Source organism: Paramisgurnus dabryanus, chromosome 16 (assembly GCF_030506205.2).
Source record: "Paramisgurnus dabryanus chromosome 16, PD_genome_1.1, whole genome shotgun sequence".
Taxonomy (NCBI): Eukaryota; Metazoa; Chordata; class Actinopteri; order Cypriniformes; family Cobitidae; genus Paramisgurnus; species Paramisgurnus dabryanus.
Window position 1 is genome coordinate 2,909,082 of NC_133352.1, and position 12,039 is coordinate 2,921,120.

The 12,039-nt window shown below is 39.4% G+C and overlaps 1 long non-coding RNA gene across 1 annotated transcript; it reads right to left on the reverse strand.

Annotated features, from left to right (window-relative positions):
• Positions 1-1,715: 1,715 nt before the first annotated feature.
• LOC135757491 (uncharacterized) lies at positions 1,716-7,895 on the reverse strand. The gene is made up of 2 exons (XR_010536270.2): positions 7,487-7,895; positions 1,716-2,222 (listed from the first exon to the last, which is right to left on the reverse strand). It is a non-coding gene; the product is annotated as an uncharacterized lncRNA (long non-coding RNA).
• Positions 7,896-12,039: the final 4,144 nt, after the last annotated feature.

Genomic DNA, 12,039 nt, shown 5'->3' on the forward strand with positions numbered 1-12,039 from the left:
CGTAATTTTAAGATGACTCGTACGATCGTTTTTACGATCAACTTAGCCTTACGATGCTTTTGGGAAACCCGGCCCAGACCAACCTTACGAAAGTGTGACTCTACAGAAGATATACTTAGCGTAGGAACGTTTTGGGAATCGTGCCATAGATTTAAGAGAGAGGTTAAGGAATTGGTTAAGGACTACTTTGTGATAAGAACGTTTTGGGGAACCGGGCCCTGTTAGTTAAATGCTTATTTTATTTGATTATATTATTATTATATTATTTGCATACACCTAAATAATATCTGTACATTTTACACAAAATTTCTGTTTATTTTTTTATATTAAATCATCTATTTTGGTTTGTCCAACTAAAAAAAATCACCCAAGTGATAAAGAGATTTTATTAAGTTATTTTAATTATTTATTTTAGTGATATTTAAGCCACTGAATTATTTAGTTTAATTAATTACTGCGTCACGTTAATGTTCCAATATGTTTTTTTAATTCTGGCCAGGAATAAATAAAACGGAATATGTATATAACTTATTAATAAGGTATATAGTGATTTTGATCTTTTAATAGCACTGTATTTAATGCATTAGAATGCATTAAGCGTCATGTTAATGCCCCTAAGGTTTTGTTTAGTTTTTTTTTATTAATAAAACTGTATATGAAGTATGACTCCTTAATAAGGTATATAGTAAACTTCATCTTTAAATAGCAATGTATTTATGCGTTAAGCATCATGTTAATGTCCGGATGTTTTTTTTTATTATTCCGGGCAGGAATGAATAAAACGCTTTAAGACCCAAGATGTATGAATTTGATCCTTATATAGCACTGTATCAATGCGTTAGCTCACGTTATGTCCCAATGTTTTTTTTGAAATTCTGGGAAAGAGTTAATAAAACTGGATTTATATATGACCCAGGTGTATGAATTGTATCCTTAATAGCAATGTATTAATGCATTGAGCTGCAATTGAGCTCTGATGATTTTAATGAAATTCTGGGCAAAAATTTATAAAACTGCTTTTAGTATGCGTCATTAATAATGTGTATAGTGAATTTGATCTTTTAATAGATGTGTTAGCATTGTGTTAATGTCCCGATGGTTTAAATGAAATTCTGGGCACTAAAACGTGGGCACGATTTAGCTTAAACGAGCGAACAAATTACTAAAACGTAGGCACGATTTAGCTTAAACGAGCGAACGAATTACTAAAACGTGGGCACGATTTAGCTTAAACGAGGGAACGAATTACTAAAACGTGGGCACGATTTAGCTTAAACGAGGGAACGAATTACTAAAACGTGGGCACGATTTAGCTTAAACGAGGGAACTAATTACTAAAACGTGGGCACGATTTAATAATTCGTGGGAACAAATTGCTAATTCGTGGCCACGATTTAAAAAAAGTTTTACCATGTCATGAGACGGGCTCCGTAGTTTTTGCCCCATTGACTTCCATTATAACCACATTTTTTGATTGCAGTCATGACACCTTTTTATCAAGCATTCTTGATTGTTGGTGGTAAAATTTGTCATTTTTACTGTTGATCACCATGTGGCACTATTAACCCTCTAGTAGGCCTGTGCAAAAAAATAGAGCTTAATTTCTGCCTTGTTCGTTGAGTTATATGGAGTATAACAGCATATGAGAGTAAGAGAGAGTGCGTGCGTGCGTGCATGTGTCTGTGTAAAAAAAAAACTAAAATTTTTTCCCTGCATCAGATTTATGAACAACATTTAATTCAATTCAATTTTCAATTCAATTTTATTTATATAGCGCTTTTCACAAAAGTCAATTGTTTCAAAGCAGCTTTCCATAAATAGAAGCAGTGAAAAGCACAGAAAAACGACAGATAGCACGACAACATACATGATAGCATAAGCAGTTAAATTTGCTGCGGCTATGACTCAATATTATAAGTGAACGTATTACTAAAGTAACGTCTAGAAGAGGAAGCTAAGTAAAGCCCAAAAAGGCTGCCTCCCCGGGGTGAAAACCCCCTAGGAGAAACCCCCCCCCCCCCGGGCTTTTATCCGAGGAAAAATAAGTCCTAGGAGGGAAAAACCCTTGGGAGAACGGATAAGGAGATTTAGCGGAGATTAAGCGGTTCTGCCGGTGATCGTTGGTCAGGTATCAGCTGGCCATCACGTTGAAGGACAGCCAGTAGATCAGAGGTGTGCAGACTTTCACATCTACCGGGACTGGGTCTGTTTGTCTCGTTGTCCTCGGGTCGAGAACGAGACAGGGAGAGAAAAACAAAATCGTATTAGGGTAGCGGCCGTTCATATGTATTGAAGTGTCACACAGTGATGTGGTTTAACTCCGCTTAGTTCCAGACAGACTAACTATTGCGGCATAATTATATTATCCACAGTTGAGGATTTAGCAAATTGGGGGCCCAATGCGAGGGTATATATGGTAAATAAGGGTCACCTTCCGATCTTTAAGAGAAAATGAAACCTGACGACCCATTTGACCATACGTGCTAACCCGTTTGACTAAGGCTGGAGGCCCCACTGTCGTCGTTAATGCAGGTTCAGTGGCAAACAGGTCGGTATGGCATACTATTCACAAGACACACGAAAGCACCAAAATCGCAACCCAACCATACGTGCCAAACCAAATGAACCAAAATGAAAAAACAACTTCAAATAAACTGAACAATGAAGCAAGAGTTGAGGATGAATGGAGAACTAAACAATCAAACTAACTTTTAGGGTTCTATCTTACACCCGGCGCAATGCGCGACGCAAGTGTCTTTTGCTAGTTTCCACCCTGTGCAATTATCATTTTCACGTTTTGCGCCACGTGGTTTAAATAGCAAATGCATTTGCGCCCCCTTTTGCGCCCATGGGCGTTCTGGTCTGAAAATGAGGTGTGTTCAGGCGCATTCTTGGCGCGTTGCTATTTTGAGGCAACTTAAATAGACTACGCCATTGACCAACAAAAACCTGGTCTAAAGTCAATGGCGCAATATGTTTTTTTGTTATTTAAAGAGCGCATTAGTAATATGCGCCTATAAACAGGACGACAACGCGGGTTTGCTTCTCATTGGTTTATTATTCGTTACGCCTAAAACACATCCATTACTCATTAGGAAAATATGTACAACCCTTTTTGACTGTGCGCTCGGCGCACAAACCATTTTCCCCGTGGTTAAATTAGCAAAAGTGGCACTGGACACGCTCATTTAGACCCTGCGCTGTGTGCTTTAGACGATGCGCCTAGATCATTTAAAATAGGGCCCATAGTGTGTATATGTGTACGTGTGTGTGTTCAGTCTTTCCAGCAGGACTTGTAGCATATCTCTTGATGCTCTCTGCAAGTGTGTCCACCACAACGAATGCAAGTAGTGCTGACTTAGCTTTTTTTTTTTTTGTTATGTAGACCACTTGTATGTTCCTCCCCAGTTTAGCTTTTGGAATTCATTAGAACCTAATAAATACCTAACATCTTAAACCATCTGTTTTCTATCTAAGTCCACCTGGCAGATGTGGAAGATTATTAGAAGGCCTTTGACCTGCCCAATAAGCCTCACTTTTGTCCCAATTAACCCATTTTAAAAAGCTTTCACCAAGCTTTCAGCTTTTCCATGTCATTGATGAGTTATCCCCATCCATTAAGAGAAAACATTTGCATAAAAAACGTGTTCCTGAAGAATTTTTATGTTAATCTGCAATACCGCTATAATCTAATAGATGGCACACTTATCCAATTAATGAAAAACTGAAGCCAAAACATTATTTACTAATTTTAAACTCTGTGATCTAAATCTGATCTCTAAAAAATTCCTTCACAAAATGCAATTATTTCAGATTTTTGCTAAAAAAAAAATTTTTTAAAGAAAATGCCCATATTTAAGAGATTATTCACTAGTTCGCCTGCGCATTCAGGTCTTAATGATTAATGGTAAACAAACTTGGCTTGCTGTCCTCGAAGGGAGCTCTGTACCTGAGCTCTGAACCTTCAGAGAGAGCGAACCTGAGGCTGGGGCTCGAGCCACAAGTTCAACCCCCTGCAACGGAACTGCAAAGAGGAAGAAAGAGAGAGTGAAGGAGGAGATGGGGAGGAGGAGGGATGTCGGAAAAGAAAGCAGCTGGACAGGAAGGCCTGAAGGCTGCTTTATATATATGATGATGATGATTGACAGGCCTGAATGTTTAGGCTCCTCCCGAGCCTACGTTTAGAACTGCATTAAGTAGAGAAAAAATATAGATAGGATGAAACTTTTTTATTTGGTACAAAAGCAATTGTCAGCAGGAATTATGGCCACGGGAACTAGGGCTGCTGAGGGTGCTGCAGCACCCCCTGCTGACAGCAAGACAATTTAAAATTATATGATGTCAATTTAAATTAAAAGTTTTTGTTTTCCAACAGGTTTTTAATTTTTCACCTTTCTTCATAAAATTGTTCAAAATATAATTTTGTTATATGATGTGGTCAAATGTTGTTTGTGATTTTGAGAAATAAATATAAGTAGATCTATCGTGAATGATGTGATGCGACCCAAGTATTGCGAGTCAGAAAATAATATCTGATTTATTTACAAATCCATCAGAATAAAAAAAGGACATCTAAAAATGAATTAGAGTCTAATAGCAGAAGGACCACATCGAGCTGTTCAACGTTACTTGGATCAAAAAATTAGAGGGATGTTGTTGATGATGCAGCAGGATGAAGGCTACAGCTAAACTATGGTCTGGTTGCTCGGAGATGCATTCTGCTGTTCTATATTTTTGACGAGGCAAAAACGGAATGTTGTGTGAACTTGAGTCTATGATAGTTAGTAATTTGTTGATTAATGAACTGCTAACTCTTTTCCCGCCAATGTAGCAGAAGTGATTCAACGCATGTGTACTTCTATTTGAAATAATAATAAATAATAAATACACCGTTTGGTCATAGGCCTCAGTGTCGGAGGCTTTTATTTACCCTGGATGGCCTGTTTACAACCCTCGCTCGCATTGGCTCAGTCCGCTCAGCCTCAGCCCAGTCAGACCAATAGTAAGTCCATGATCATAAGGTAAGACTCAGGTTTTTGTGCTGTCGCTGTGCAGCAGTTAAATATCTTAGATGGTTTTAACTTTTACGTAATCATAAGCTCTGAGTGTTCACACATAACTATGCCCTCATTAATTTGCATGGTAGTCTGTAAGTGAGTGTGGTTTGTTTGGGCTGTTTAATATTGGGATTTTGTGAAAAATCCACCACCGCATCCCCGCAGCATTAAGCCCAGCACCCCTCTGATCAAATTTGTTCCCGCGGCTATGGCAGGAATATGCCATAAGCATACTTTGTGAATTAAATGCAATACTTTGTGAATTAAATGACCGCCTGGAGAAAATGGCAGCTAAGATTATGGAGGACTCCTGTCACCCTCTTTATGCTTGTTTGGACAACAAGGTCATGGAGCGTAGTGGGCGGTTAAGACCACCAGTGGCACGCACTAAGCGGTATGCCTGCTCTTTTATACCACAAGTAGTTAGGCAGCATAATGAGCATTTTAAACGTACATTTGTAGAGTTTTCGTAGTTGTATGCGTGTGTATTTAATGTTTTAGCTTATTATATTTTAGTGCTATTTGTTTGTATGAGCATGACAGTGTGTGTAAGCACTGTAATTTCCATTTGTATGGATGAAATAAATTTGACTTTGACTTTGACTTTGCTGACATGTCCCTGACAAATACCAGAAGATTCATGTGTCAAGCAGCAAGTACATAATCTTGACAACATGCCAGATGTTAAAGCCACAGGATATCCAAAATGCGTCATCTTTTGTAAGATTAGGAATCTGTCAGTTGTCACTACCTCAACTGCCTCGTTCCAAGTAGGGGAGTAGGGGCTTCAAGGGCTTAAGCCCCTAACGTATTGACAAAAGCCCCTGATCTTGAAAAGTTTCACTTGTCATTTTTGTTTATCAAATGAAAATTATTTGATAAATTTCACTTTTAATTTGTTATCACAGAACAAGAAATCTGTCTGTCCATGGCATTTTAGCACTTTTTTACACATGATTTGTTCCATTAAATGTAGCTGTGATCCTCCTTATGTATCAGGTTGTAAAATAGTACAGTATCTGTTCAGACCAACAGGTGGCACTGTTGTCAACAAAACCTCATGGACAGTCATCGCTCTTTAAGTAATAATAGGCTAATGCAGCTATACCACCAAATTCTGAACTTTTTTCACAATTTACAACAACCCTGTGTAGACTCCAAGCATTTTCATTCTGTACATTGAAGTGCAGTAAATGTCATAACATTGAAAATCATTCTTAATGTCTGTCGTACACATTGTAGGCACAGTATAATCTCTTGGATATTAAAAGTTTTTTGCATCTTGATTATATAAACTGTATTACACCAGCAGGTTAGATGTTATGTCTTTAATAATTCCTCTGTTATAAATAGTAGAGTGTGAGACAGTGTAACATTTAAAATATTTAAAAAGTTTAAAAAAGGGGAAGCACAAACAATATTTAAACTCAAACAGAAATGACAAATAATAACAGATGAAGATAAAAGTAAAATGAGAGGAAAACACAATACAAATGAGACAAAAAACAAAGAGAACTTGAAAAACATCTTACAGATTATAACATTCAGAGAACACATGAGCCTTAAGTAATTATTTAAATTCAGAAATGTTGTTGACACAACGGAGTGATTGGGGAAGTGAATTCCACAGCTTTGCTGCACAAACACTGAACGATCTATTTTCATTAAAGCAAGGCGAAGGCCAGAGTCAAAGGAACCTAACAAGTATAAGATAGACGCATATCACAGAGGTATCGAGGAGCCAGGTTGTGTAGAGATTGAAATGTGAGTAAGACATTTTGTATTTAATACGATATACAGCTGGAAGCCAATTGAGTTTTTAATAAAATTGGAGTGATATGGAAATAACGTTTAGTGTGCTGGTAGTAAGTGGTGAAGTACCGATAATGATGATCTCAGTTTTATCCATATTTATTGGATCACTATATTATCACTAATGGGTCATATATGAGCACTATGTTATTTCAATGTTATCAAATATATAAAAATAACTTTGAAGAACTAAGTTAGCTTCAGCCATAAGTTTAAATATACAGTGCATGCATAAACATTATGTTGATTATGATCTTACTATTTGATAAAAATTGTTGTGAACAATATTATATGCATAGCTGTCAAAATTGTAGATGGTACTGATATTTTAAAAAGCACTGCCTCAAAACTGTGGGAAGAATCTGCAGAGGTGTGAATAGCTCAAGTCTCAAAACAAGAATGCACAAACAGGAAACCGTTTCTCATTTGGCAGGAGACCTAATATTTTCAGTGTTAAACTGTATACAGGAAGTCATGAGTGACTTCGAACTGTGAAAAGAACAAAAAACAAACAAAACTTGTCATTGTCTTAACATTTGGGTTTTGCAAGCAACAGAAACAGGGAGCTCAAGTCACAGTTTAACCACATTTTTTCAGAAGAAGCACAGAACACATACCATGTTAGCACAGATGGCTGTTTCCACTGGAGGTTTGCACGCTGACATCAAGTGCATCACCATGCACAGTGCTTACAGTTAACCCTGTAGATTGAAGACAGAAGCAGGAGAAAGCAAAGAACATTCAAGGAGCAACGGAATAAGGGTCCAATCGACACTCTCTCATCCTTTGCAATCCAAACTGTTGCATCACCAACACACGTGTCACTGCACTCACTAAACCACAGACCACCCAACCTCAAACATGTGACGCAGCTGCAAGCTGCTACAAACATGTCTCTAGAATGTTATTTCAGTATTTATTCAGATACAAATGAATATATTAATTGAAGAATGCAATGTTTTGTTCGTTAAAACATTGCATAACTAATTTAAGATTGAGTTTTACTAAATTGATTTAAAACTTAATCTCAAAGTGCACCTATTTCATAAAATTTCAAATTTTTTGTATTTGATATAATATAATGTGGTTAAAAAAACACTTTATTTCCACTTTATTTTGGCATATGCCGAACTCGGTGTACATGTATGAAGGAAGTATGGCAAAGGAGACGCAGCGTCTCGTTCCCTTCTCAGGGAACAAGGGTTACATATGTAACCCAAGATGTTCCCTTTTGAGGGAACTTCACGCTTCGTCAGAGAGCTGACGCTATGGGGAACGCTATACCCAAATACACCAGACTACAAGTGCCTGTGCACGAGCGCCCACGGTCTATCAACTTTTCATCGAATAGACCGGTTGAGGCAGGACTCGAACCACAAGGCACGTGAACATTGTCTGACTCGTCAAACAATGACGCACAGGCAACCAATTTGTAGTTATAGCCAATTTTATATTTTCTCATGTTATAGCTCCTACAACTGGTCAAGCTCCACAGTTCTTTCCATGTGACCTCGGTTTGGGCCCATACATAAGTATACCAAGTTTGGTGTTAATATCTTATTCCTACCAAGAGTTATAGCCAAGTAAGTAAAAGCAGCCCCACCAACATCAAACATTTGGGCATGATGTTGTGGTGATTAGTCGAAATTTTACTTTTTCTTATATTTATCGGCATTCCCACTTCAATTTGTATTTGTTGGATTGGATAAGGTAAAAACCTAAGACTAGTTCGAAAGTAGGTTTTGGACAAAATACCATACAGCGGTATTTTTACTGTAATAAACATTTCAGATATAATTTCTAATGATATAAGACAAATGATTCAAAAGTTATGATTGTTTTATAAAATATTTTTGATCACAGTAGCACTAGCATTTGGCCAATCAAGGTGAGGCTTTGCAAAACTGTAGACTTAGGGGGTACTACAAACCCTTAAAGTTTTAAGAAACATCAAACTGTACATGGGCACCATGGACACGCCTTGCAACAAGAAGTTAAGATTTTCCCAATTTAGCATCACAAAGGCCTTGGGATGAGACTCCCCACGGTGATCTGATTAAAACTCTAAGTGGAGTTTGTTAAAGTATGAAGCCTGGAAATGACAAAAACTGAACAAAATTATGCACTTATATTCTGGAAGGGGGCTGAAGAGTTTAAACAGGTGTTTTATTTAGGAACACATCTAAAACATTCTGGGGGGACTGGAGTTGAGAAACAATGCATTAGCCTACTGAATTTCATACATGAAATAGAGTGTGAAAGCTGCTTTGTTAAAACTATGTAGTTGGCACTATCGAGCCATTTTTGTGGCAAGGTTTTAATTCTGAAACCTATACTTGTTATGTCTGAAAAAGGCAAGCAAGAGAGGAACAAATGCAGTGATACTTTAATTTATTAAATATAATACCAAAAGGTCCGAGCAAGTTCAATCAGAGTTCAAGTAGTTTGAGCTTTGTCAATGACTCTATTTCATGATTGACGTAATCGATAGTCATTCATCATTTTCCCTGTAAAATTTGAAACTGAAAAAACCCTAAACCCCATGTTATATAAACTTCCTGGTTTATCATATCGTCACATACAAATCAATCTCCTGACATTACATAATATTCTGATATTCTTTTGTAATATATCATCACCTTTTTTTATTTAGCCAAATATCAAAGAATTCTGAAGGAGTTCAAAGAATTCAAAAAATTACTCTTGACCTCGACCTAACTCCCCCAGTCACTCCACACGATCCCCCATTGGCCACGTTTCAGCGCAACCTGCGCACGCTCTCTCCCTCCCTCTTATCCTCTACGATCGCTTCCATGCTCCCCGAACCCAGCCAACTCTCTCTGTTAGATACTGACAATGCCACCGACACACTTTGTTCCACTCTTATGCTGCGTTCCAGGCAGGTTTTTAAACCCGTGAGTTACAACTTCAAAACCACGACTCACGACCCTATGCGTTCCAGGCAGCCTGTAACTCATGTTTTTACAACCTTCTACCGGTGAAAGTGCAGTGGAACGGCAGTCAAACCCGTGACTTCCCACCCGTGAACTCGTACTAGATCGATGTACTCCCAGTTCAGAGTCGTGAGTCGTGGTTTTGAAGTCGTGAGTTACGGGTTACAGGTTGCCTGGAACGCAGCATTACATCCTGCTAAGACACATTATGCCCTCTGACATCTGGACCATCCCGGGCCACAACTGCTCCTTGGCTATCTGAGGTTCTCCGTGAGCATCGCTCCCCACTCAGGGCTGCAGAGAGGAAGTGGCGCAGATCGAAAGATCCTTTTGACCTCTGCCTCTATCAGTCTCTTCTTGTCTCCTTCTCCACGGATGTCTTCTCTGCTAAGACCCTATACTACCATTTAAAGATTAACAACTCACCTGACTCTCACACTCTCTTCAAGACCTTCTCTACCCTTCTTTGTCCCCCTGCCCCCCCACCTTCGTCCGACTTAACGGCTGATGATTTTGCTTCCTTTTTTCTGAAGAAAACGAAAACTATTAGCAGTCAGTTCTCCGAGCCGCCACTTCTTGCACATGCTCAAACCTCTGAGACCTGCTCCCTTCCCCTCCTTCTCTCTCCTATCTGAAGCAGATGTTTCCATGGTCTTGACTTCTAACCATCCGACTACCTGCCCGCTAGATCCCATACCCACCCATCTCATTCAGGCCTTCTCTCCGTCAGTTATCCCTGCTCTCACCCACATTATTAATTAATCCCTTTCCACTGGCACCTTCCCCGTAGCATTTAAAAAGCTCGGATAACCCCGCTGCTGAAGAAATCCACACTCAATCCTGCTATGCTAGAGAACTACAGACCCATTTCTCTTCTTCCCTTCATTGCCAAGACTCTTGAACGCGTTGTGTTCAACCAGCTCTCCTCTTTATTCCCACAAAATAACCTCTTGGATAGCAATCAGTCTGGTTTCAAAAGCGGTCACTCCACTGAGACTGCGCTGCTCTCAGTCATTGAAGCCCTAAGGCAGGCAAGAGCAGCCTCCAAATCATTCAATTCAATTCAATTTTATTTATATAGCGCTTTTCACAAAAGTCAATTGTTTCAAAGCAGCTTTACATAAATAAAAGCAGTGAAAAGCACAGAAAAACGACAGATAGCACAACAAAATACATGATAGCATGAGCAGTTAAATTTGCTGCGGCTATGACTCAATATTATAAGTGCATGTATTACTAAAGCAACGTCTAGAAGAGGAAGCTAGGTAAAGCCCAAAAAGGCTGCCTCCCCGGGGTGAAAAACCCCCTAGGAGAAAAAAAACCCCGGGCTTTTATCCGAGGAAAAATAAGTCCTAGGAGGGAAAAACCCATGGGAGAACGGATAAGGAGATTTAGCGGAGATTAAGCGGTTCTGCCGGTGATCGTTGGTCAGACATCAGCTGGGCATCACGTTGAAGGACAGCCAGTAGATCAGAGGTGTGCCGACTTTCACATCTACCGGGACTGGGTCTGTTTGTCTCGTTGTCCTCAGGTCGATGGCGAGACAGGGAGAGAAAAACAAAATCGTATTAGCGTAGCGGCCGTTCATATGTATTGAAGTGTCACACAGTGATGTGGTTTAACTCAGCTTAGTTCCAGACAGACTAACTATTGCGGCATAATTATATTATCCACAGTTGAGGATTTAGCAAATTGGGGGCCCAATGCGAGGGTATATATGGTAAATAAGGGTCACCTTCCGATCTTTAAGAGAAAATGAAACCTGACGACCGTTTGACTAAGGCCTAAAGCCCCACTGTCGTCGTTAATGCAGGTTCAGTGGCAAACGGGTATGTATGGCATACTATTCACAAGACATACGAAAGCGCGAAAAACGCAACCCGACCATACGTGTGAACCCGTTTGACTAAGGCCGGAAGCCCCACTGTCGTCGTTAATGCAGGTTAAGTGGCAAACGGGTATGTATGGCATACTATTCACAAGACACACGAAAGCGCGAAAAACGCAACCCGACCATACATGCCAACCCGTTTGACTAAGGCTGGAGGCCCCACTGTCGTCGTTAATGCAGGTTCAGTGGCAAATGGGTATGTATGGCATACTATTCACAAGACATACGAAAGCGCGAAAAACGCAACCCGACCATACATACCAACCCGTTTGACTAAGGCTGGAGGCCCCACTGTCGTCGTTAATGCAGGTTCAGTGGCAAACGG